Here is a 26,079-nt window from a genome sequence, read left to right on the forward strand (position 1 = left end):
GGTTGCTCAAGACTGAAAACAGGAAAACCATTGAGAAAGCTAATGAATTCATGCAAGAGAGAGAAGGTGAGGCCTGTGAAAGGTTACGGGCTGAGAGAGAAGAAGTAGGTAGGAAAAAGACGTAGGGCTTGGGAATCATCAGCATAATGATGACAATTTAAGTGATAAAACTGTATGGAAGTTTGGGGAAATTTTGTAGAAGAAAAGTAAGCTAAGACAGAACTCCTTGGAATCTTATTCTTCAGAATAAAAAGTGAAAGAGGATCCTACAAAAGAAAATGAGAAGTAGATACTAGAGGAGTAAGTGGGAAATAGAGCAATACTGCAAAAGCCAAGAGTGTTTCCAAAAGGCAGATGTTTCGTGGCATCTAATTCAGCTGAGAGTTCATGTACGGTAAGATCTTAAAGGTTGACATTGGATTTACCCATATGAAAGTCATCAATAACCCTGGTGAGAGCAGTGACAGTGGCGGAAGTGGAAACCTGGTATCAGGGGAATTGAGGTGTGAATGGAAGGTTTCAAGGTAAGGATGGTAAATACAGAAAACTGGTTTTAAAACGTTTGCAAACAGAAAAATAAACATCGAATACAGGGTCAGCTTAAGGGAAACTTCTTGTATGGTGATTCATTAGTACCAGTGCTTTAGGGTACGCCTCTAGCAATAATAACTCACATTTATACAGAAGTTTAGCTCAGAGGGGCTTTTGCATACATAATCTCATTTCGAATTCACCTCACTGAATCACCTAAACTTTATTGATGAGGTAACTAACACTCAGAGAGATAACAATGAACTGACTGCCCAAAAGGCACAAGAAAGAAAACAACTAAAGCATCACTTAGACTACATCTTAGGCACAATCCCACATCCCAAGTCCTGGATCAGTCTCAGTTTCAGCATCCTTGTAAGGAGCAAAACAGGGCCAACATTCTACCTGAGTCCAAACCCACCATGCAAATTGTTCCACTGAAATCCTTGCTTTCATTTCCAATGGAATAAAATTGCAGCGTCCAATTGGCTTCCCATTAGCTTCTCCAGAACATTTTCCCTGCCCAGGTATTTCCACACAAGGCTGATAGTAGTTAATTACTCGAATTAAATATTTTACAGCCTAAAAGGGTTTTCTGTACTACACGATTTATAAATATTCATTCTGCAGAAGAGAGGATGCAAGAGAATGTTGATTTCCAGTGGCTGCCTTTGTAGCAAACTATTGTATAGTAACCCTCTGAGGCAGCCTCAGTGCCTGGGTAAAATGTTTTTGAAGCCTCAAATCCCTTATAGAAAAACAATTTCTCCAATGCACAACTGTTTTTGCTGAGCCACTAAATAATTTCTGCCTGCCCGTATCACGGACAGCCTTAAGGTGATATGATAGATGCCAAGCAAATAATCAATCAATACACTGGTTTAGGTCTCCGTCTATCAGTTTGGCATTGTGTGGACTAATTAGATGATAAAATGTGATGAATGTGTATTAAACTCAGCCTCTCCCTGGAAGCTCCCAGGGGTCCTTTCCCATTTTCTAGCTGACCTTTTAGAGCTCAGCTTTATTGTATGTGAATGCAATTAAATCAATTTGTCAGATATTTGCATCAGTCTGGCTTGTTCAGAATTCAATTATTCAGTGTCACTTTACTGCCCTTTGGAGGCTTGTGCACTGGCTCATTTTCAAGTGGTGGATAAAGGCAGAAATGGGTAGCCTTGTCAGGATGCAAGCCTGTGGAAGCCTTCTCTCCGAGATATTTCTGAGATCCAGCTTGCTCAGGTCCCTTCTCCTCCCGGGTCTCAGGAGAGATAATAATGTGAGCTCTCAACATAGCTGAGCTTTAATTTTGACTCTGCCACCCGCTGGAAAGGTGACTTGAGCATGTAATTTAACCTGTGTGAGCCTCAGTTTCCTCGTGTGCCAAATGGAATCATTTCACTTTGGGTTTCCTCCAAAGTCGACCCTGAGGGTCAGATTGGAGTGCAAGTAGTTTGAGAGGTGATGGTTGTAAGCATGGGTAAGGGAGTGGGCGGTGAGACAGGGATGGGAAGAAGCCAGTACGAGGTACATTAGTGAGCAGTTTACCTCTGTATGCAACTGGTGCTCAGTCCCTCTAGGGACCTCTGGGTGATGGAACAGAACATTCACCAGAGTTGTCCCACCCAAGAGGCAAGGAGCTTGGACATATTTCCACTAACTACTGTGCATTACTGATTGAGAGCTGCTCCAGCATGTTAACTCTCTGGTACTTCAAGTCTACTCTAAACAACACTGGCCAAACATCGTCCTGAGACCAGAGAGAGCTCTCAAGCAGAGAGTCAGAGATGCTTCCAGTAAAAACCATGTGGACACAGGAATACAGTGACACGCTGACGGCATCCACTACAGGCACATGCTACAGTGGGAAGTCAGAAAGCGCTAGTGCATGTCAAGTCCTTAGTTCCGTGACTGGCACGGCGTAGAGCACTCCATAGTAATGGATGATTTCTGGAAACATGAGTGTGTAGGAAAATAGCGTTCCTCGACACAGGTATGCTAAGTGTGTGGCAAAGGGAAAGCCACTACACTATATGCCTTCCTGGGAAGAGTAGATGGTGATGTCATGGAAGGCTTTATGGGGGAGGTGATATTTGAGCTGGGTTTTTAGGGATGAGTAGGCACTGATGGAGTGCAGGGCGGGCCACTTTGACACACGGATGACACATCAAGACCCAACAGACTCAGGGAGAGCTTTTTTTTTTACCTCCTGCCTAAAAGAACTTAAATAGAGGGCTTGTACCAGAAGAGAGCTAACACCAAAGATAACTTCTTAATATCACAAAGGCTTATCTGCATGGCCTGGCAAACATTTGTTTCCCAAACATCTGCTCTTCTCATCTTGCTGTGTTTTGTCTTCCTTCTCTGAGACCCCAGACTCCTATGCCTTTCTCTCTAGCCCAGATGGTAGACACAGCTCAACTACCTGACTGCTAGGGAAACTGTCATGCCTTTGTGGGGCTCCTATATGTATGAAATTTAATTTGTTTTTCTCCTGTCAATCTGTCTTGTGTCAATTTAATTATTAGACCAGCCAAAGAACTTAGAGGGGAAAAGGGAAACTTTATCCCCCCAACCATGTTTGCCAGGCATGCACGGGGAGTAAAGACATTCTGAGCAGAAGAAATGGCATGTGCAATGACACAGAGATGTGACAAAGCATACGTTTGGTGACCTGCTTATAGTTTAAAATGGCTAACATGTAGGAAGAGAGGGAGCTTTATGTCATGATGCCAGAATTCAAGCCAGGAGAGAAAGCGTGCATCATTCAAGGGCATTCTAGTATTATCCTATAATCAACAGAAAGTCATTGGATGTGTTCAATAAAACTTGTAGTAGACTCGGGTGACATACAAAGAAACCCACTGATAATAGAAATAAATAGGTTAATGAGCATGGGTTCAAAAGACCTGCTGCAGAGGAATGAGAGAAAATGTAATGATATTTTATGCGACAAGTACTTCAGGGTTTTCTTTGAGCCCGTGTGCTACATCACTTCAAAGGAGGGGACAGAAGCGAATTCGAGCTTAGACTGCATTCGGAGAAATACTGCACGGTCCGCACTGAGGGAGCGATAGAATCGCACTTGTTCTGCGCTATCTGAGCAGCTCGGGAAGTAGTTGTCCGATTTTAAATGACATCTCTTTTGCAAGAGACTACTGGTTACGCTGGAGCAAGCCCAGGGAAGAGTGAGCAGAATGTTAGAGTCTAAAAAATTATGTAAGATGCGGAATGGTTGAAAGAACAGAGCAGGGAAGCTGCAGAAGGTAGACGCATAGAACATTCACGAACTGGCTTCTGTTGTGAGGGAGAGATTACATTCACTCTGTGGGGTTCCAGGACTGAAAATTCAAACTCCAGTGAAATGTATTCCAAGTCAGTGGAAATAATCAAAGCCGCCCAACACTGGGATGACCAGCCCTCAGAGGCAGAAAGTTCTCTCTTCTGGGGAGTGATCAGCGGTAAATGAGATCACTGAGTACGTGTCAAAGAAGTTGAGAGGAGGTGCTAGTTCTTGGAATGGAACCAACCTGTAAGAACCCCCTCCAGCTGAGACTGTGATTCTGTGGCAGGCATCCTCCCCAGGTGTCCCCCGTAGGAGGCATAGCACAGAAGGGGACATTCTGCTGGGCGTACCACAAAGGCACCATTCCTAGTGGTTAAAAGACAAAAGAAAGCATCTCTGTGGTCAGCTGCAAAGCTGGATGAAGGGGGACAAGGGAAGAAATAGGAGTTTCTTTTTGCTGTAAAGAGGAAAGACTGGCATCAAGTACCAGCTATGTTCCAGTCATATATAACAACACCAGGAGCAGCAGCAGTAGTAGTGGTAGTGGTAGGGACACTAGTAGGGATAGTAGGGGTAGTAGTAGCTAAACCTGATTGGGTGTCCCAGGTTTCAGCACTAATAATAATAATAATAATAATAATAATAATAATAATAATAATAATAATAGTAGTAGTAGTAGTAGTAAGAGTAATAAGAGTAACAATAATAATTGAGTGTTTTTGTAGTTCTTATTTAATTCTCATAAAAGATCTCTGAACCTGATCATTTTACTAGATGAATTCTTTTGCTGTGAACAGTATTCTGTGAACGCTGGTGTAGAGAAGGGCTCCTTTTGGAGAAAAAAAAAAAAAGAAGTACTTCCCGCTTACGGTTTGATCTAAAAACAAGTCTTCCCTTTGGGCAATATAAGACACTTTCTATAAAACGTCATAAAACATCCCTCCGGAAACAATAATTCAGGTAATTACGGTTGAATCCCTTCTGCTTATGAATGTGTAGGCTTTTAAGCATCACTTTCAATCCACCTGTTAGAACATTCTGCTCCCTTAGCTCAGACCCTCACAGTCATCATTTTGTGGAATTGTGATGCAAGGTCGCTGAGCCACTCTGACCTCATGCTTTGCCCGTTTGGCTGATCTTCTGGATTAACATCCACCTACCCCCCCGCCCAGCACCCCCCACCCCCCGCCAAATGGATGCATTGAGTGCCAGTCCCAACTCCTCTCTCCCACTGGACCATCTATCTGAAACTCTGATGAATCCATAGATCCTGAACTTTTCTGCTAAGGATCTGAAAATGCCCCAGCACCTTCTTTTCACAAAGTTGACCTGCATTTTCGTGCGCTGGCTTCAGCGTTCCAGGGTAAGCTCCTGTGTGTAGCCTCCGCCCGTGCATATCCGACTGTTGCCCCAGCACGCTCACTGATTTCTGTCTAGCCGTTATTCCATGACTGGAGATGTGCCAAGGAGCAAGTGTGTCTTAATTAGGATTCTTTTTGTTATCTCAAACCAAAACAAAGGGAAATGAAAATAATGAAGGAGCACAGTTTGGAACAGAAGGCTGGAGAGTATGGCCAAACCCCCCAACAAGGGACTGGAAACAGGAGCTGGAAAGTGCTCAGAGTCCCTGCAACAAGTCTCTCCCTCCCTTTCTCTCTCTTTCTCTCCCCTGCATCCCCCTCATTTCCTACCTTCCTCTTCTCTCCTTTCATCACATCCTTTCTGAGGCCAGATGGTCTTTAATCTCTGCTTCCATGTATCCACTTTATTCCCACTGGCAGACTAGCCTTGGCTGATTTTGGAGAGTGAATGGCCAAATACGGCTGCCCCACAGCTCCCAAATTTGCATATTCTTGTTTCAAAATGATCAGCAAAAGAATAAATCACATTTCTGAATCCACGTCCAAGTTCTTGGGATGAAGAGTATCACTAGTCCATCGAACACCACTGCTCCATTTAAGATCAGGTGTCCCCCCTGTGGTTCAGTGTGGCCAGGGGGAAGGAGTGCAGCTCCAACATGGCCCCTGGACTCCATCCCTGTGGGAGGGGGGCAGAGTGTCTCCAGAAAGAGGGCATATGGGATGGGATGGGCTTTACTCCTGACTTTATACCTCAGTCACAAACAGTCTTGGAAAATTTCCTTCCACTTTGGCTAATACTCTGAGATTTCCTTAATTCACTGGCAAACCTGATTTTAATCTCTTCTACCAGGCATTTCTCTGACTTGTAAAGTTCCTAACATCAAATACTTCCCTAATAGTAGATTTCGCTGCTCATAGGATGGAGAGAGAAGGAGGGAGGTTAGAAGATCACGGAAGAGAGCTCAGGAAATGTACTGCTGCAGTCTTAGAAATTAGGTTGGTGGGTTTCATTTAACAAAAGATTATGGAATCCAGTAAGTTAGTTTCCATCAAGGAAGAGTGAGTCAGTCAACACATAGGTGCAAGCCTTAAAAGAAGCAGGATAGAAAAGATAATTCTCCCATCCAAGTACTAACCAGGCCTGACCCTGCTTAGCTTCTGAGATCAGACGAGATGGGGGGCGTTCAGGGTGGTATGGCCGTAGCTGAAAAGATACTTCTCAATGAGACATCAAATTTCAGTTTCTCAAGAGTGCCAGGGTCTTCAGAAATACAGAGGGGATGAACGTAAAAACTTTTAAGTGCACAGCTTCTTTTAAGCGGGTGAATTTTCAATTTATTTTCGTTTTTTTTTTCAGAGGACAGAGGGTGAAATCTTTATGATACATGTTTGAAAAATGCCCAGGTGCGAGGCTGCTTAGTAATGGAGAGATGAGACAGTGAAGGAGTTAAGGATAGAATCAGACAGATCTAGGTCCCAAGCCCACAATTTAATTGTACTAACTTCCTTGAACCTCAGTAGTTATTGAAATGGGGGTAAATAATACAATTCTTACCTTAAAAGTAACATTACAGAGATTGAGACTGTGATTATAAAGTGCTTGGCACCAGATCTGGTGCAGTTGGTGCTTATAGTCAGTGCTTTTTAATCCTATTGTTGCCGTTTTAATTATTTATTACTTGGAGGAAACTGCTGTACTGTGCAGAATGGCAGAATGTAGCCAATAATATTGTGCTTGCTTTGATTTGTGATTTCTCCAGGCCTTTCCTAATCCCTTTCTCCCCCTCCTTGTATTTAAATCTCAAGACCTAGGACCTGAAGCCTAATCTCCCGTTGTTTGCCCAAGTGATTGTCCACAAAGACAAGTTAACCATTTTAGCCCCAAGATTCACCCTTCAGTGACTCTCCAAACTCCTTAACATGAGATATACCTTACTGGATGATCTACCCAGTTCGCTAGCCTCACTTCCTCACAGTTTATACTATAGCAATAATGCGGTGTTTAATGGCACCTTGATCGCATTAAGTTCCTTCATAATTTTATACCTTCACACAAGCCCAACTCACTTTGCTTGAACAGTGAGTGGCAACTGATATGGGACTACCCAACCAAATGTCAAAATATACCATACAGCTCTAATCATTAAAACCCCTTGACATTGGTGAACAAAATCAGTACAATTCAATAGTGTCTCGTAACTGATCCATGTATATAAAGGAATTCAGTTCTGGTTAAGGTTAAACTTAACACTCAATTCATGGTATTGGGACAAACTTCCTGAGAAAAAAGTTAAATTCGCATCTCTCTCTCTCTCTCTCTCACACACACACACACACACACCCCATATAAATATAGATCCCTGATAGAGAAAAGTACAGCATGAAAAATAAAGCTATTAAGACACTAGGTGAAAAAGCAGGAAAATACATTCATAATCTGGGAATCCAGGATGACTTTCTTTGTGTTTAGGCAAAACATAAAGCCCAGAGCCCATAAGGAAAGATTTATTGTTTTCACTAAATAAAATTTTAAGTTTTCTTAAAGAGAAAGGAGATCATAAACAAGATACTAAAAAAAAAAAAGACAAGCAAGAGCCTTAGAAAATAATTGCAATAAAAATAACTGCAATAGAGAAATCAGAGGAAAGATGAAGATGTAGAATTTGAAGGGTTCCCACAAGTCACGAAGAAGAGACAAACAATCCACGTGAAAAATAGGCAAATACTTCAAACAGAAATTTAAGAATACAATCTGTCAGAAATATGTTACCATGTTATCTGTGAAATGCAAATTAAAATATCAAGGTATCATTTTGATCCATCAGATTGAAAAGATTTAAAAGATTAATAATAACCAGTGTTGGTTACAGAAACAAATCTTCATGCATTGCTATCTAGAAGGTGAATTGGCGCAACATAATTACAGGGCAATTTGGCAGTCCCTAACAAAAATTTGAATTATGCACACCCTTTGGCCCAGAAATTCCATTTCTCGGAACTATCTGACAGATATTGATCACATGTGAACAAAGATGTGCACGTAAAATGTTGCGTCTAGTTTGGTTTGTAATAGCAAAACAGAATACTCTGTGTCCACCCCCAGGAGAATACATCACATAGTCATGGGACTTTCAAATATGAGTTAATGTTGTCCTGGCTGTCAGTCTCCTGGTGCTTGTGATTCCTAGCATCACCTGCCATCCCCGGATATCTGAGTGCCACAACCCAAGTCCAAGTTGGATTTTTGTCCAACTGTAAAGTGCTCTATACAGTATCTAGCACATAGTAGGAGCTCAACCAGTAATAGCAATGGGCTGTATTATTATAGCCTTGGTATATGAAGTAGCCATCGAAAAAGAAAGAAGTACATCCATGAGAGCTGAAATGAAAACACCTTTTGAGACTTTTTTTTAAATCAAAGGGGGAAAAGAACAAGCGTATAACCTCCACTTCCGGCCAAAACGGAATGAGAACCAGATTTACTCTTCTACCTGAAACAAGCAACAAATGGACATAACATATGAAACAACAGTTTATAAGACACTGACCACCAAGCAGAAAAGAACGCAAACCTGAGACAGGAAGCAAAAAAGGTAAGAATTGGTGGGATGTCACAAATACAAAACTTACAGTTACTGATATATTAATATTTTGCCCAATATTCTCAAATCATTAACAATATGATACATAAAATTAACAATAATTATTACAAATAAAAATACAAATAATAATAATATCTAGTACATAGTGAAGACTGGCCAGGTATTATCTCATTTAATCCATATAACCCAGGAAGTAGGTACTGTGAGTACCCTCATTTTACAGATTAGGGAAATGAAACTTGGAGAAGTTACGTGATTAGGCCAACGCGACACAGCTTGGAAGATGCAGAGCCAGGATGTGAACCCAGTGTGCCTCTCCACGGATCCAAAGGAAAAGCTGGTTTGCGGCGACAGCACAAAGATGAAAAGACAGATTCTGTAAGTCAGGCAACAGGAGTTGGGGCTAGTCCAGAAGGGTCAATTGAGGTCTGTGCCCCAAACTGTAGTGGGCATGGACCTGAATAACAAGCAGACAGCCGGGGGCACAAGAGTGAGTTGATACTGAGCCAATGGCCTTGTGAGATAAAATTTCATTCAGCATTTCATGGGCAATGCTGACCTCAGGATACAAGCAAAAATAAGCCAACAAGAAGCAAGTAGAATTACTTACTGGATCAGAAAACGGGAGGAACAGGGCTAGTAAGAGGCTAGGATGCAGGACTTGTGGTGAGAAGAGGGTGGTGAGGTGGGATGGCATTTTGATAAAGGCCCAGCATCCTGGCAACTAGCACTACAGTTACTGTAAGCAAGCCCCGGGGAGAACCACCTTGGTGATCTGTATGCATCGTTAGGAACCATTGTTTGGAAATAGAATACAAGCCAGAGAGAGAAACAGGGTCACCAAGAATGGCCACAGGAACAAAAGGTAAGTCGCAATAAAGAGGTCATGTTTCCCATCCTTTGTATATCTCAATTCTAGCCATATGTCCCTTGAGGGTCTGTGGGCTCCAGGTTACAAACTCCTCCTTCAGCTGCAAAGTAACATAGAACTCCTTTAAGTCCTTAGTTTGAAGACCAGCCATTAAAATTAATCTATCCTTACAGCTCCCTGAGGGGAAAGTCAGGGTAAAGGGTCTCATTCATCTTTGGGTCATTGGTACCTGACCATCCCCTGGCCTAAGGTAGGGGCAAAACAAACGTGCCAGATATCCATGCATTGTTCAAGATGCTAGCGTAATGTGGACAGGGTACCACAACTTGGGTTTTATGCAGGACCAGTTAGAAAACCACCAGAGAAATGACAAAATCTGCATGGTGGGAAAACAAAAAAGGGAGGGGGGGAGCATGAAAGCCTAAATGAATACAGAAAACACAGTCATAGGGGATGGAGGACAGAGTCACTCAGGAGAACCTTCTGCTCACCACTCCTTGAGAAAACTCAGTGCCCCCTCCTCATGTGTAAGCCCTCACGTGACTCAGACACAAACTTCTCCACCACATCTGGTGTCTGAAGAAGCAAAGGACTTTTCCCATTAAAAAGTCCCCATTGGCATCCACTGGGATATAAAAGTCTGATTTAATCCTCCCCAAGAGTGTCTTGCATTTGCAGTCCTGGTGGCAGGAGGTCAGGGTCCCTCCCTCCCCTGGGCACTCTACCTCAAAGGTCTTAAAACTGCCTTGTTTGTTCCACGATGAGATCCCCCCACGTGCTGGAAGCCACAGCTCCACAACTTCCTGCAAATTACGCTCGTAAGTAAAGAGGCTTCATATAAAGTGTGTTGTTTCCCTTCCTGGGGAGAAAGGACGTTCTTTCCACACTTCGGTAGCCCTGGGCCCAGAAGGCACACTTCACCACGCTGCCCTCTGACTGTGTGGGGAGCACTGAAGTGGTAATTACCTTAGAAAGTGTTTTTTCCGTGTATTTGGCTGCAGAAAAATAACACACTGCCTCTCTTTCCATGCGTCTCATGGAATTATGTAAATAGACCCAAAGCAAACCAGTTTAAATGATTATAAAATGGATTTCTAAGTGATATCTGTTACCAGACAAGAATACTAAAAAACCTTGCTCTTTCTCTGCGACCAAGATGAAAGGATAAAATATTTAGTACAGGATGCTTCTCGGATGGATGGTGTCTTCAGCATGAAGGACCGCTGGGGGCTTTGCTGACTTGATGGTCAGGGTCAAAGGTCTCATCCAAGGATATATGAGTGATGCCTTCCTGGGGCTCTGACCACATTTCACAAAACAACTGAAGGAAGAAAGCTGATCTAGAGAATGAGGAAGGGACTTGCCAAATACATGGAAGACTGATTCTCAAACTTCAGCAGACATAAAATCACCTGGATCCCTGATTCAGTGAGTCTGGGTTGGAGCCCAGAAGTTTTCAGGTTCCCAGGTGTTGATACCGGTTGTCTGTAGACCACATTTCGGGTAACACTGTCTTAGAGGAAGCAAGAGCATGTTTCAGCCCAACACAAGCAAGCCCCTGGCTGCATGGCTCTGGAGGGTGATCTCTCCCCAACTCTGGGCTGGTGAACACTGGGGCCCAGCCTCTCCAATCAACACATCTATCTCGCCAAACACAGCAAACAAAGTAGGACTTGGGACCCATCAGAGCCCACAGGGATGCTGGAAAAGGAATGCGCTTTCCTCCCTTCCAAGATCTTAGGATGTAAGCACTAGGTAATTCTGAAGCCACACATGTCTATTTTATAGCCAGTTGGAAAGAAACTGCCTAAAATTGAAACAGTCCAGAAAGAGGAAAGGAGAAGAAGAAAAGGAGGGAGAGAAGGACAGAAAAGGATCTGACCATGCTGTCTAAACCCCTGGATCCAGCCATGCCTAAAAACTAGTAGACCCAAAGGAGTTTCCCAGTAAGTCAAGAAATCCTTTTGTTTTTGTTTTTGTTTGGACTTAAACCAGTTTGAGTTGGGGCTTCTGTGGCTTTCAAAAGAAAGGTTCCTCATAGATATGCATTCCTCCCAATGGCTGCAGAAGCATCATTAACCTGAGGAGTCTACCAAGGACCCCAGCACTGAGGCCACATACCCTGACTCAAGTGCCTGCAGTCACACTAATAACATGACCCTCCAAGGCCAGCTCACGCCGCACACAAGTCTGCCATGCTCGTGCCTCTCAGCCTTTGAGTTTTAAAATGAGTCTTCCTTTAAGAGGGCACCCCTATTTGTCTAGGTGGTGGTCCCATTTTCACTCTTGGCCGGTCCTTCTACACAACGCCTTAATTTTTCAGATGAGATTCTAAGACGCCATGGTCCTGTTCTCCAAGGAATTACGGTAGTACATCTATCCAAATAAGCTCATCTATTCAGACCCATCTGATTCACCATTTTCTGCAGAAACCAATGGTTTCCGCAGGACTCACTTTAGGAGGAACTTGCTGAATTACTTTTTAATGCCAGAATATCCTCCCAGGTAAAACACTTCTAATTTTACCTGTACCCGCCAACTCTCTATCACATTTCCAGCATCGAGATGGGCGTACCATTGTGTTTGTGATACCATAGGTTACTGTTGTGAAAAAGTTCTGCATGCTGTCTGTTATTACTCACAGTGAATACCTTTCCTACCCTGCTGTTACTCTCCAAATAGTAGCCTCGTCTCCTCTGCCCTCCTACGTGTACTCCCTCGGTGTCATTTGTCTGTGTCTTTCCCCTAAAGTACTATTACACCATCATCAGTGTTGCTTTCCTTCTCAAATGCCTTCCATCCCGTCCTCACCTCACTGCCATATCTTAAGGACCAGATTAACTCCACTCAATCAGGTTCACAATCCTCGCTCGGTGGATCAATTTTCTTAACCTTTAAGATACCCAGCCCTGCCCCACCCTGCCAATGTGCGGTGGTTAGACCTGTGGGCTCTGAAGCCAAACCCCCAGGGGTCAGTGCCCGGCTCTGCCCCTTATTTATTCATCTCTGTGGGTTTCAGTTTCTTCATCTGGGTATTATGATGATAACAGTGAATACTTTATAGGTTTGTTATAAGCATTAAATGACAGAGCACTCAATACAGTCCCAAAGTACATAGGAAGCACTCTGTGTATTAGTCACTGGTATTAAAATAGGCAGATAAGGAAAATCTCACTTTCCGAATCAATTAGGTAGAAATCAATGCTCAAAGATCCTACTTCACACAGTGCTGTAATCTTTAATCCAGCACTAGAGTGTTGAGATTTCTTCCCATCTTATTTTATTTTTTTAAATATATTTTTATTGAAGTCTAGTCAGTTTACAATGTTGTGTCAACTTCTGGTGTACAGCACAGTGCTTCAGTCATATAGGAACATACCTATATTTGTTTTCACATTCCTTCTCGTCCATTTTAATTCAGGTGTGTAACCCTATGCCCGATACATCTAGGTGCTCAATAAATAGATTAAATGAGTCAATCCATAATAATAACCACCATTTAATGAGAACGTGCACCGTACCAAGCACTTCACTTTCTGTAATCATTCAAACAATCCTGCAAGGTAGGTGTCGCTTCCTCTTTTTAAAGATGAGGAAAATGGAGTCTCAGAAAGCTTAAGTAACTTGCCCAACTGCAAACAGCTGACAAATGGGGGAGGCATTCCCGGTACACCAGCTTTTTCCAACCTCTTTTTGACTCATGAACTCCTCTTGTAAAGAAGTATACACTGTAAACCCGTAGGGATTTTTAATCATTTCAGCATTTATAAATAAGTGACTTTGTTTCGAAAAAAATGTTCTTTATAGGACCATATTATAAATGACATGCTATAAAGATCATGCTACAATCTTCATAACATTAAGACAAGTTTTGACTTGTCCTCATTTAACATGTAATGTAAAGCTGGCAGATTTACTTTAAATTATTTACGAAAGAAAAAAGAGTTGGTTTCAGAATTTTCCTGTTGCAAAGCGGCAAAGCATGACAAAAACTTCTGTTATGAACTGATGTTTGGAATTCTAAATTTTGTGCTGGCTTTTAAAAAAAAAAAAAACACATATAATTGTTCTAAATGGATAAGATGCAAGAAAAGGTTTCCGGCTGATGTTTGCAAGCATTTCTCTACAAACAACACATTGGCAGGTGTGCTGAGTCATTATTCTCAATAAATAAAAAGCCAAATTGTATATACTTGTCGCTATATTTTCTATTTTTAACTTTATGTGTGAAGGATATTTTGGTGCCCCATATCAGACTTTTATCAGATGAATACAACTGGCAAATCTGGTGAAGGTCAGTCTGAAATAAATTGTACTGATTTATCATCACATTTTTGTTCCTTGTTAACTTGCTGCATTTCATTTCAGTATCACCCTGCTGTATGCTCTCTATTGTCAAATAATGCTGTTCACCCCATAATCTATTGCTGGGATGCAAAGAACCAGACTATCTCAGAGTGACCCAGAAGCTCACCCTGGATTGCGTGGCCAAAGAGATAACTGGGAAGGACCAGGTTCCCCCCTTCTCCTGGTGGCGGGGGCTGCACCACGGGACTGATGGCGTGTTCCGAGCAGAAGTACTACAACAAGTACTGCAGAAAGCACTACAGCGTCCCGTGGGCCCCAAGGTCTCCGAGGGCCGAGAGCTGGCACCGCCAGACAAACTCCAAACACAGCTGGGGCACCTCGTGGTCTGTGAATTCCCCCAGTGACGTGCCAAAAGAGAAAGTGAGACGGGGACGGGTCTCTCCATAACTTTGCTTTTTCCAGAATGTGATGTAGATGGAATCATGGCCTCTTCAGACTGAATTCTTTCATTTGGTAATACGTATTTAAGGTTCTGCTCTATCTTTTCATGGCCTGACAGCTCATTTGATTTTATCACTGCATACGATTTCATTGTCTGAATGTACTACAGTTTATTTATCCATGTATCCACTGAAGTACATCTTGGTTGCTTTCTAGGTTTGGCGATTATGAATAAAGCTGCTGTGAACATCTGAATCCAGGTTTTTGTGCTGACATACGTTTTCAGCTCCTCTGGGTAAACACCAAGGAGTGCGATTTGCTGGATCGCATGGTAAGAGTATGTTTAGTTTTGTAAGAAACCACCAAATTGTCTTCCAAAGTGGCTGTTCCATTTTGTATTCCCACCAGCAATGAATGAGAGTTCCTGTTGCTCCACATCCTCGCCAGCACTTGGTGGCGAGGATGTGGAGCAATCCAGAACATCCTCAGTGTTCTGGATTTTGGCCACTCTAATAGGTGTGTAATGATATATCATTGTGTTTTTAAATTTGCATTCCCCAGATAACTTAGGAAGTGGAGCATCTTTTCATATGCTTATTTGCTATCTATAGGTTAATTAATTTGTAACTAAACAAAATGTATGCAATTTTTTTAAAGGAACAAAAAGGACAGATGCAAGTAAGTATATAAAAATAAATCACAGTACCACTCACTGCTAGAAAAATATGAGGAAAAAGGAAATCCTATTTAAAAATAACTTCAACCAAATAAAAACAAATACATGAATAAATGTTATCCCCCTAAAAAATGCTATTTATAAAACTCCATTTCTGGTTATGTATTTTAAAATCTTATTAAGTGTAGCTGCAGATCATAACCGTGGATAAGAAAACTAAAAATCTTGTAAAAATATAAGTTCACAACAAATAAATGTATAGAGATAATGTAATGATTATCCTTACAGCTCTTACACCAACAGGTATATTTCATTTTTCTTTTTAAAGTGAGAGAATTGATGCTCAGAGATGTTAAGTAACTTGACTAAAGTGAAACAGCCAGTTAGTAGGAGGGTTAGATTAAGTCTGGTACTACACCCTTAAGAAATCTGACATATTGTCTTTCAAATCCAAGTAATAGCCAAGTCACATCCTGGTGAGATTTCTCTCTTACTGCAGAATGTCATAAAAAGGTTAAAAGTTAATTGGAAATGGAAGCAACCTAAGTGTCCATCAACTGGTGAATGGATAAAGAAGATGTGGTATACACACACACACACACACACACACATATGTAAATACACACACACAATGGAATACTACTCAGCCATAAAAAAGAACAAAATTTTGCCATTTGCAGCAACATGGATGGACTTGGAGGGCATTATGCTAAGTGAAATAAGTCAGACAAAGATAAATACTGTATGGTAACACTCATATGTGGGATCTAAAACATACAACAAACTAATGAATATAACAAAAAGAAGCAGATGCACAGATACACAGAACAAACTAGTGGTTACAAATGGGGGGGTCACCTGGGGGGGTGGGCAGTACAAGCTACTGGGCATAAGACAGGCTCAGAAATGTACTGTACAATACAGGAATACAGCCAATATTTTATAATAACTGTAAGTGGAAAGTAACCTTTAAAAATTGTATAAAATTTATTTTAAGAGTTAATCTTGATATTTAAAAAAGAAATCTGACATGAGATCAACAACCAGTTCTACCTGATAATTAAAATATATTACAGGAGCATAATAATGAAACGGGACAGTAAGAATGGGAGAGCGGCCCGGTTATTGCCAGGACCTACTGAGACTCAGGTGTCCAAACAGCAGCAGGGGGGCCATGCAGGCCGGTGGTAGGACAAAGGCCACCAGAAGAACTCATCACAGCAGATGAGCTGCGGAGGGCGGATCAGGCAAAAGACAGAGGCCAGAAAGCGGTTCATTGGGAGAATTAAGGTTCTTGCCCCAGCTGATACCTGAAGGTAAAGCTAATTGCCTGCAACAGCTCGGTGGCAAAGAATGGTTGAAGCAGCAGGAGCTAAAGCTAGTGGGAGAGCCAGTGAGTGAGCTGGGCTGAGAGATGAAGATGAGTGTGCCCTGAAAGCCACCCAAGGATGGGGAAAGGCCAGTGTGCTTGAGAGGAGCTAATACAAGCCAGATGGAGGCGCTCCGTGGGGACTCACGCTTACCTCTACGGCCTGTGACCCTAGAGGGAAGCAGCTTACTTTCCCACAAGTGACTGAGGACAATCCAGGCTCATCACAGGATGAAAATGGGGTGTCATGAATGTCTCATATTTAGACTTTTGACTTTCTCTCCAAATAAGGTTCATAGACACAGTCTCAGAAGTAGGTGATGTTGACCTGAAAACAGACTGCCAGATATTTCTCCTGCAGAGGTGGGTGTATCCTGGACCAGGAGGACTGCAGTTCAGGGTCTGCCACCATAGTGAGCCCGTGCAGGTCCCTACAGGGCAGGTGAAGGGAAGCCTAGGACAGGGGGGAAAGGAAGTGGGGAGGGCTGTAGTTGCCAAGTCTTTGCCAGGAAAGGGGTTTTCATCTTCCTGGTGGGCTCTGAGATCATCACAGGGTGTGAGAGCTCCTCCTGCTGGTCTCTTGACTCTGTTTGATTGAGGTTCCTGTGTATTTTTTACAATGAATGTGATGGAGTGGAAAAATGTTTATCTTAGAATCTTGAACTTCTTTCCTGTGCTGGATTTCTTCCACGTGCTCCTCTGGCTCTTCCTTTCCCTATTCCACCTCATCATGACCACAAAAGGCCAAGCTGTATTGACCTCATTACAGATGCCCCTGCCCTAGGCTGTACAAGGGTGAGGCGAGGGAGGCGCTGAAGGTGCAGAATTTAAGGACGCCCTCACTCTCAGGGCTAAATGCTCCAAGCCCCACCCGGTGCTTGCACAGCCCTGAGAGTGAGGGCTTCCTTAAATGTCGATCCCTTGATGCCTCAATTGCCTCGTCGCCCTAATCCCAGGCCGCCCCTCCCCCAACTCCATGCCCTCAGCTTTAGGAGTGAGTTCTGCCAAAGAGGACTCCTGCTAAGAAGTCAAGAGAGAGGATCAACAGTGAGGTCACGTCATTTATCACCTGGGCCCTGCCCTTCGAGGTCACCTTTGGGCAGCTGATGCCCTGAAAGATCAGCACGGCAACGGTGACTTGCTCTGCACAGTTCTGCCTCCTTCCACGTGTCCCTAGGACACTCGGGGTGGTAAATCAGCTGAGACTAGCCCAGATGACTGCACTGTCTTGTGTGGTTCCCCGTCATCCAGACATCTGTAAATAAGGTTTCCTTGAATAATCTTATTCTGAGTATGTCGTTTTCCTGTTGAGACTCTGTCTAATACATGCCCCTCACTCAGGCTCTGCTGCTTACAGTACTATAAATTAATATTTTATGAACCCTGTTATTATCTTGTGAATAACCCAATGATATTGCATTGTACCTTTTTACATTAAAAGCATTCATTATGTAGGTGGGAATATTTCTTTTTAAATGCCTCATTTTTGCAAAGCTGTTTCAACCTCAAAAAATAAAAGTGGTCCTGGAGTTTCCTAATTCCCATGAGACCGATGATAGCCACAAAACTCCATCCAACAAGAGTGATGCATCGTGATCCAGAAAACTGGCTTTGGAGTTTGGCTTAGATGCAAATCCCGGCTCACCACCTTCCTGGCTGAGTGACCGCTGGCCCGTCACCTCCCCTAGCAGTCGTGGGGGCTCCAGCTGGTCCTTCCAAATTTGGATTTTTCCCTCTGCAAATATTTCCCATCTCAGTATCTGAGCCCAGCCCCTGTATCGTGCCATGTCCCCAGATGGGACAGCCCCCCAGTACTGCCGCATGACACACCAAGTCTTGTCCCTTTAAATTGAAGTTCTCAGCTCTTGGGGAAATCCTGCACACCCTCAGCTGCCATATTCGTCAGAGTGCCCCTCTCCTTGCCAACTGACAGCAAATTGGATATACCTGAGGGAAGCAGAAGTTGGAGACTGACTCCAAGGGGGCAGGATGTCTGAAACAACAAAATGTGAGTTATTTTTGAAATGTTTCCTTTGCAGGCCCTCCCACTCACTGTAATATCTGGCTGAGGTGCGAACGGCTGATTCCAGCAGGTATCAGTAACAGATGGAACCAGCTAATTATGTCTCTTACATGTGAGTGGAGATAAAGCCGTTGATTGCTAATTGTACACGTCTCCTGTTTCCCCACCGCAGGGCTCTGGGGCAGAGGCCACTTCCCAAACCAAACACAAACATGGCCCGTGCCTGTGGCTAAAGACAAGAGTGGAAAGCAGTTGGAGAAGAGCCTCCCCAAGACTGCCAGCCCTAGAGAAGGGCTGGCAAGGAGCAAGCAGAGTCTTGAAGTGAGAAGATGCCATTTGCAGGCTCCAGCTCCCCATGCCCGGAGCCGACGAGGACCCAGATGATGAAGGCTCAGCTAATGAAAGCTCAGCGTGGAGGTGGCAAAGGGCTGCTTCTCTCCCCAGTGAGTGACATCTGGTAATTGTAGCCAGTGTGCTTTGGAGAGAAATTAGCTCTCGAGAGTCCATGTAATACTGAGTTCTCTAGGAGAACCGAAGGCTTCACCATTAACAACCGAAACGCTGGCTGATAGGATACAGCCCTGAACAACATTTATTGGACTTCAAAGCAAGGCTTTGGCAAACAAAGATTTAAAGGCATTTTCCCCAATTAGGGATCACTGTGATCTAACGGTAACGTAAATCAGAGTAAGTGAAATGGAAACAACAGCGGGGCCACAATGCCGGCAGCTACCAGATCGAGATGTCAACACCAGCCTTTCCTGAACGAGGGCCTGGTATCCTAACCACGTGCTTGCTTCCATCCTCGCACAGTGTGTGTGTCTGGTGGAACTTCCACGTGAATTTGATTTTGGGGGGTTTCTAGGACATTGGTTGATCGATTTTGTATTGACCTCTTCTTAAGAATTTATCAGACATTTTGGTCAGGATTTGGCAAATTAAATGGTTAATGAATATCCTGCCTCAGTTGCTTACAACTTAGTCTGTTTTTCGCAGCCACTTACAATCATTTCCTCACATGAACAAATTACTCATTTGCTTAAAAATCTCCAGTAGTCCCATACCATCCACAGGGAAAGTCCAAGTTCAATTCTTTTTTTTTTTTTTCAATCATTCTTTTTTTCTTCCAGTTTTATTGAGAAACAATTGACATACAGCACTGTATACTTTTGAGGGGGGTGAGGTAATTAGATTTTACTTATTTATTTAAAATGGAGGTAGTGGAGATTGAACCCAGGACCTTGTGCTTGCTAGGCACACGCTCTGCCACTGAGCTATACCTGCCCCCTCCGAGCTCAACTCTTTATTCCACTGGGAAGAGAACCAACATGAGTCCTGGTTATCCTTCCAGCCTCGTCCGACACATCCCAGTCTCCAGCCATACCAGATTCTCATCCTTCCCCAGCATTCCAGGCTACATCCTTACAAGTTTCTACAACATTTTATCTGTTATCTATTCTGCTCACAGTGTCTTTCCCCTACTTATACAGCTGAATAACCCCGATCGCTTATTCATACGTCAATACAAAGAGGTCTTTCCTGATTCCCTTTGCTCAAGTCTTGAGTAAATTTCTATTAGGTATTTCTCTATAGAGAAAGAGGCTGGTGCTCTCTATAGCTACATCTTACCTATCTACACATCTGTAAATATGTATATGTATCTGTATTTCTATTTCTATCCATCTGGATAGATAGATGATAGACAGACTTAGATAGGTAGATAGATATGTATAGATATAGGTAGGTAGGTAGACAGATAGACAGACAGACAAACAGATATCAATAATCTTTAGGACACTGTATTTGCATGACTATGAGTTCTTCCTGGAAAAAGCCTCCCACACATTCACCATCTCTTAGCACAGGGATTGATACAGAAAAGACATCGATCAATGTTGAATTAACATTTCTAAGATAAAATGCAAACACAACAGGAGGAAAAGCAAAAGAAAACATTACTCTCAAATAAAAAAGGGGGCTCGAGACCTGAGCATTGCAGGGAGGAAGGGAATAAAAAAAAACATAAACTAAGATTGAAGAATTTCCTAAAAGCACAGCGAGCTGTCCAATTGAAAGAGCTTGTGAAAGGCAGAGAGAGGGAGACTTATTTTACTAACCTGAATGCAAGCCTTGAGCAGAATAAGAAAAATTGCTTGGATGCCAGGAAGAAGGTGCAATTGTAGGAACAAAGTGAAAGAAATTTGGCCTTGAAACAAGGGATCCAGAGTGAAAGAAGAGTTAAAATATTTATAAGGATAAAAGCAAATGTTACATTATACACTAACCAACAGGCTACGCTCCTCTCAGCAAATCTCCGGAGTGAGGCTTTTGAAGTTCCCTCTAAAGAGGCAGAGTGTATACAACCTCGGGTTGATGTGCAATCTCTCTCCCCCAACAAAACTGAAAACTCTCCTCTATCACGGTACACATTTGTCCTTGCTGTATCCAGCAAAGCCTTTTTCTGCTGAGCTTAAAAAAGAAGAAGAAGAAGAAAAGAAAGAAAGGAAAAAAATAGGAAAGAGAAATCCTATTTAACCAACTTGCAGAGGTTATCTCCTGATAATTGAGCTTGGACCGAGGCAGGCTGCGTCCTCTTTGCCAAGGTCACGGGTGACTCTTGACTAGACACCAGGCAAGGGGGCAGGAGTGCAGGGCAGGGTAAGTAGATTTCCTCCATCATGGCTGCTTCAGAGCCATTCTAAAGAGAATGCTTTCCTTGTGGAATGCTTAATAATCTTCGGAGCCAAGCGGGTGACAGCTAAGATTACAAACTCAAAAAAAGAATCCAAGAAAAACCAGCCTGCTCCAGCCCTGGTGATTCTGTAGTCATTAATCGCAGAGACGCTACCCAGGGAAGACTGGTGCTGGCCATAACTAACAGAGAAAACCAGCCCTAGGGTCCTTTACTGGAGGGATGGATGCATGTCAATGAGGCAGATCTGGGGCAAAACTGCAGAGGAACCGGCCCAGTGATCTGGTACCGTCCACACACCATGACCCTCCTCCCCGCTTCACAGATGGGTTACCATGAAAAGGAGGGAAATAACGTTCTTTCCGTGTGTTTTATTTCATTTCATTCTCACAACAGCCGTGTCAGATAGACATGATTACCTTCATTTTTTAGTTGAGAAAATTAAGTCTCAGAAAGGTTACCTTCTCAATGCCGTGCAGCTAGGAAGGAGCAGGGCTGATCTGAACACAGACGTCTTCATTCAAGAAATATCTCTTCTCTATTTATGTTATACTGTCTAGATCCTGGGTTAGATAATAGGGATACAAAAGGGGGGAAAAAAGATACCATTTTAAAGCCTGGGGGAACTTAACAGTCTGGAAGAAAAAGAGGCATAGGAAGAATTACTCTGCAATGGAGTAGACTGAGTTAACGCTGAGGTTCAGGACTAAGTACAGAAAATGAGCCTCTCGTCCTGAAACGATGCCAAAGCGAGATCCCTCCTACGAGGCCTCCACCTCATCGGTAAGTTCTGACCTAACTCTTGGATCTTTTTGATCAAGAATAGGCAAATACAGAAGAAAATGAGGGGCCTCGAACATTTATTGAGCACTTACTCTGGACAGATCCAGGTGCAAAGGTAGGATAAAGAAGAGAGAAAAATGGTTGGGTACTATCTGATGGAAGGGTGGACCCCGGGTCCTCACCGAAGAAGAGAGAGAAGAGAGGATATCACCACGCGCATCACATCTTAGGATGACCACGCCCACTAGGACCCGCCACCTGCTCAAATGTATGGATACTCATGGCTATGATCATGTCTACTCTTTCTTGAAGGTGGGAGAACACAGGGGGAAAACCAGGAATGGGGGCAGACTTACCACGCCCTAAAGTACCCTGAAAATGGAAGTGAGAGTTCTATTGCTTCGGAAATGAGACGTTCAGGATAGCTAATGCGCTGGGAAATGTGAAAATTAAGAATGGTGTCACAGGGAAATATACACAAGATCTTATGGTAGCTCACAGAGAAAAATATCTGACAATGAATATATATAGGTTCATGTATAACTGAAAAACTGTGCTCCACACTGGAATTTGACACAACATTGTTAAATGATTATAAATCAATAAAAAATGTTGTATTGTTGTTCAAAAAAAAAGAATTTAACATATAGATATCTTTTATGAAAACAAGGATTCTTATAAATAAGATGACTTAAATTACTGCCCTAATAAGACATTTCTCCAAAGGGTGTTTAAATCAGTTTTCTTAAATAATGTAATGTTATGGGCACATGAATCATACAATTTCTTCAACCAGTATAGAATGCAGGACCATCGTGTGCCAAGCAATATGCTGGGCACTGGGAACACCTATAAGAAACAAATACACAGACCTTAATAACTCAAGGGCCATGAAGGAGACCTCAGTCATGTGTACAGAATGAAAACAAGTTGCTATGTGCAGTGACTTTGCCAAAGAATTATATATATATGTCATTGGTTTAAAAGGATTGGCTTCTATATATGTTTTATGGAAAGGTTAATTCTGGGTTGTTGTTGTTAATAATAATAATAATAATTTCTATTGAATAATTATTAAATGCTTGTTTCTCTACAAAAAAAAAATGGTGTCAGAGTACAAAGTTTCAGCAGGAAAGTTCTACCAGGGACTCCTATGGCCCCTGTGGCTTCCTTTTTTCATGCAGCAACTCTGCAAACTCTTTCTTCCTGAGGAATAATGACCTCAGACACGTCCCTTACTATCTGTAAAGGCAACTCCACAGGCCTCTCTCGTTTAAGGGATCGTCCCAATAATTAGGAGAAAGTGTAGGAGATGAACAGGATGGAACTGAGCACTCCCTCACCAGATGAACGTCCACTCCAGCAGAACCTGGCCCCAGCTACTATGGCCTCTGTACCTGGTTTACTTCCTCTCCTTTCTGCCACTGAGTATGTCTCCCCAACCCAGGCTGGAGCTGCGTGGATTCTGGAGTAAAGTGGTCATTTCTCAATGTTACACTCACTGGCTGTGTGACCACAGAAACGTATATAGCCTCTTTGAGCCCATGTGGCCTCATTTATAAAAGGGAATTGCTTCAGTTAGCCTTTTTTGCATCCTCAATAAAATACCCCAAAACAGAGTGTCTTAAAAAAAAAAACCCAACTATTTCTTAACTCATGGTTATAGGTTGGTAATGGAGATTAAACTCATCTGCACAATTCTTCTGGTCTTAGAGGAGCTCATTCATGCATCTGGGGTCAGCTGCCAACTGTCTGAAATTGGCCGGGTGTCAGGTAGGACACCTGGGGGCCACAGGCCGTGAATGTCTCATCATCCAGCAGGCTGGCCTGTGCCTGTTCACATGGCAGCTCAGGTGTCCCAGAGGAGCAAAAAGACAAGTCCTGAGGCACAAGCACCCTCTCAGGTCTCTGCTTGCACCCCGTCAGTTAGTGATCATTGGTGCAAACAGCCACATAACCAAACCCAGAGTCAGTGTGAGAGGGCACCACCAAAGGGCATGAATACAGGGCAAATGTACAAAGGTCATGAGACCCAAACACACTGGGGCCATTACTGAGATCAATCTGCTACCAGGAGAATTACAGGTTATTTGTAAGAAATAACACAATGCAAGATGAAAAATTAAGCATAGTTTCTGGTACGTAGTAAAGGTTCAATTAATGGTCTCATTTCTCTTACTGTTGGGGTGGAGGGTGGTAAGAAATACCACTCAAATTTCCATAAATGAGAGAGGATTTCCGTTCCGCATTACAGAAGGAAACAGTTTTAGAGGAATAATTTACTTCTCTCTTAACACCCCCCACTCCTTCCCAAGAAAGGAGGAAAGATTTACATAGTTGGTGAGCTTCATTTCTCTGATGGGTGGTTCTCAGTGTTCTGTTCTCAAAAGGAATTCATAAGCCCTGCCTGTCTCAAAGATTTACTGAAACAAAGTGTATAGGCACTATTCATGAAGTGTCGATCATGATACAAAGTGAGGCGTGAATATCTCGAGGTGGTGAGGCATGATGATTCCAGCCACCGTCTGCGGAGTGCTTTCTAAGTTCAGGGACTGTACAGGCATCATCTTCTTTTATCTTCCTGATCATCTTGGCTAAACTGTCTTCCTTTTACACATGAAGTAATTGAGCCTCAGAGAGTAACTTGCCTAAGGTCACACGACTGGCAAATGGTTGCACCAAGCTTCAAATTAGTTTTGCCGCCATCCCCACCCATACCCACACATAGACACACACACACACACACACACACACACAAATGGAATATTTGGCAATGTCTGGAGACATTTTGGTTCTTACAACTGGCAGGAGGGTAGTGTTAGTGCCATCTAATGGGTAGAGGCCAGGGATGCGGCATAACATCCTACAATGCACAGGACAGTCCCCCACGGTAAAGAATTATCTCACCCAAGATGTCAACAGCACAGAGGTCGAGAAACTCTGTTCTAAAGAGTATTAGAGATGTAGTCTAGTAGAATGTGAACTTAGTAGACTCCTAACCTACACTGCTTGACTCCACTTACTAGCTGTGTGACCCTGGGCAAGAACTTTAACACTCCTGTGCTTCGGTTCCTCCCCTCGAAAACAGGGTTGACCATGGTTCCCACCTCACAGGATTATTGTGCAGTTGAAATAAATTACTACATGTATTTAGGAGAATCCTTGGCATTTAGCAAGACTCAATAAATAATTCACCACTGATATATTAAAAAGCCATGCGTATTGTAACCCCTCTCTCCACCCCATCTCTGTGTATATCTTCCCAACCCGGCCCCTGACTTTGTGTCCATGACGATTGAGGGCTCTAAAGTCAGACATCTTGGGTTTCCTGGGCTGAATACTGACTGCTACTTTGATGGCTTAGGTAATGGGATTCTAAGTGATTGAGATCAGAGGGAATACATTTTCTCACTTAAGACTTCAAATAACCTTATGAAATTGGCACTTACTATGGGTGAAGTTTTGGAGGGTTCATTCGTTTGCCCAAAGTCCCAGCCAACAAGTGGAGAGTCAGGATTCGAACCAGACTGCAAAGCTGGTACCTGCCACCTCTCAAGGAGCTGCCCCTGAAAGGTGCTTCAGTGCTGTCACTAGTGGATTTCGGGAGTCAAGCCCTGCTCCTCCATCTATGGAGAGAGTGACTTTGCAGGCAGAAGTTAAATGCCGGCGCTGCCACTTAGTGGCGGTGAGAACTTGAGAAAGTAACATAATCTGTCTGAGCTGTCATCTATGAAAAAGACCTCAACTTGGTTGATTGCTGTTCTCAAGAAGTATTTAAAGACATGAGGAGCTTTCAGAGGGTGGACATCTCCTTAGAATGCCTTAGAAAACCCACACGTGCAGCGAGACCGAGTGGCTTTGAATAATGTACAAATGGTCATTTAGGAATGCTTGAAATGCCTCCATTTCTACTCTGACCTCGCCCAGTTACGTGGATTTATGTAGCAGGGTTGATGGCCAGGTATGTATCTGCAAAATGCCATATGGCCACCCATGGACCATTCAGCCGAGTCTGGGTCGTAGCACACAAACATGAGAGGAGAGAAAAGGTCACTTAATAGGACTACTGTACTCTCAGCTTCACCGGTTCAATAACTGTCTCAGCATTCTCAAGAAACTAATATTCCCCAGCTTGCTCT

Source organism: Camelus ferus, chromosome 18 (assembly GCF_009834535.1).
Source record: "Camelus ferus isolate YT-003-E chromosome 18, BCGSAC_Cfer_1.0, whole genome shotgun sequence".
NCBI classification, from domain to species: Eukaryota; Metazoa; Chordata; class Mammalia; order Artiodactyla; family Camelidae; genus Camelus; species Camelus ferus.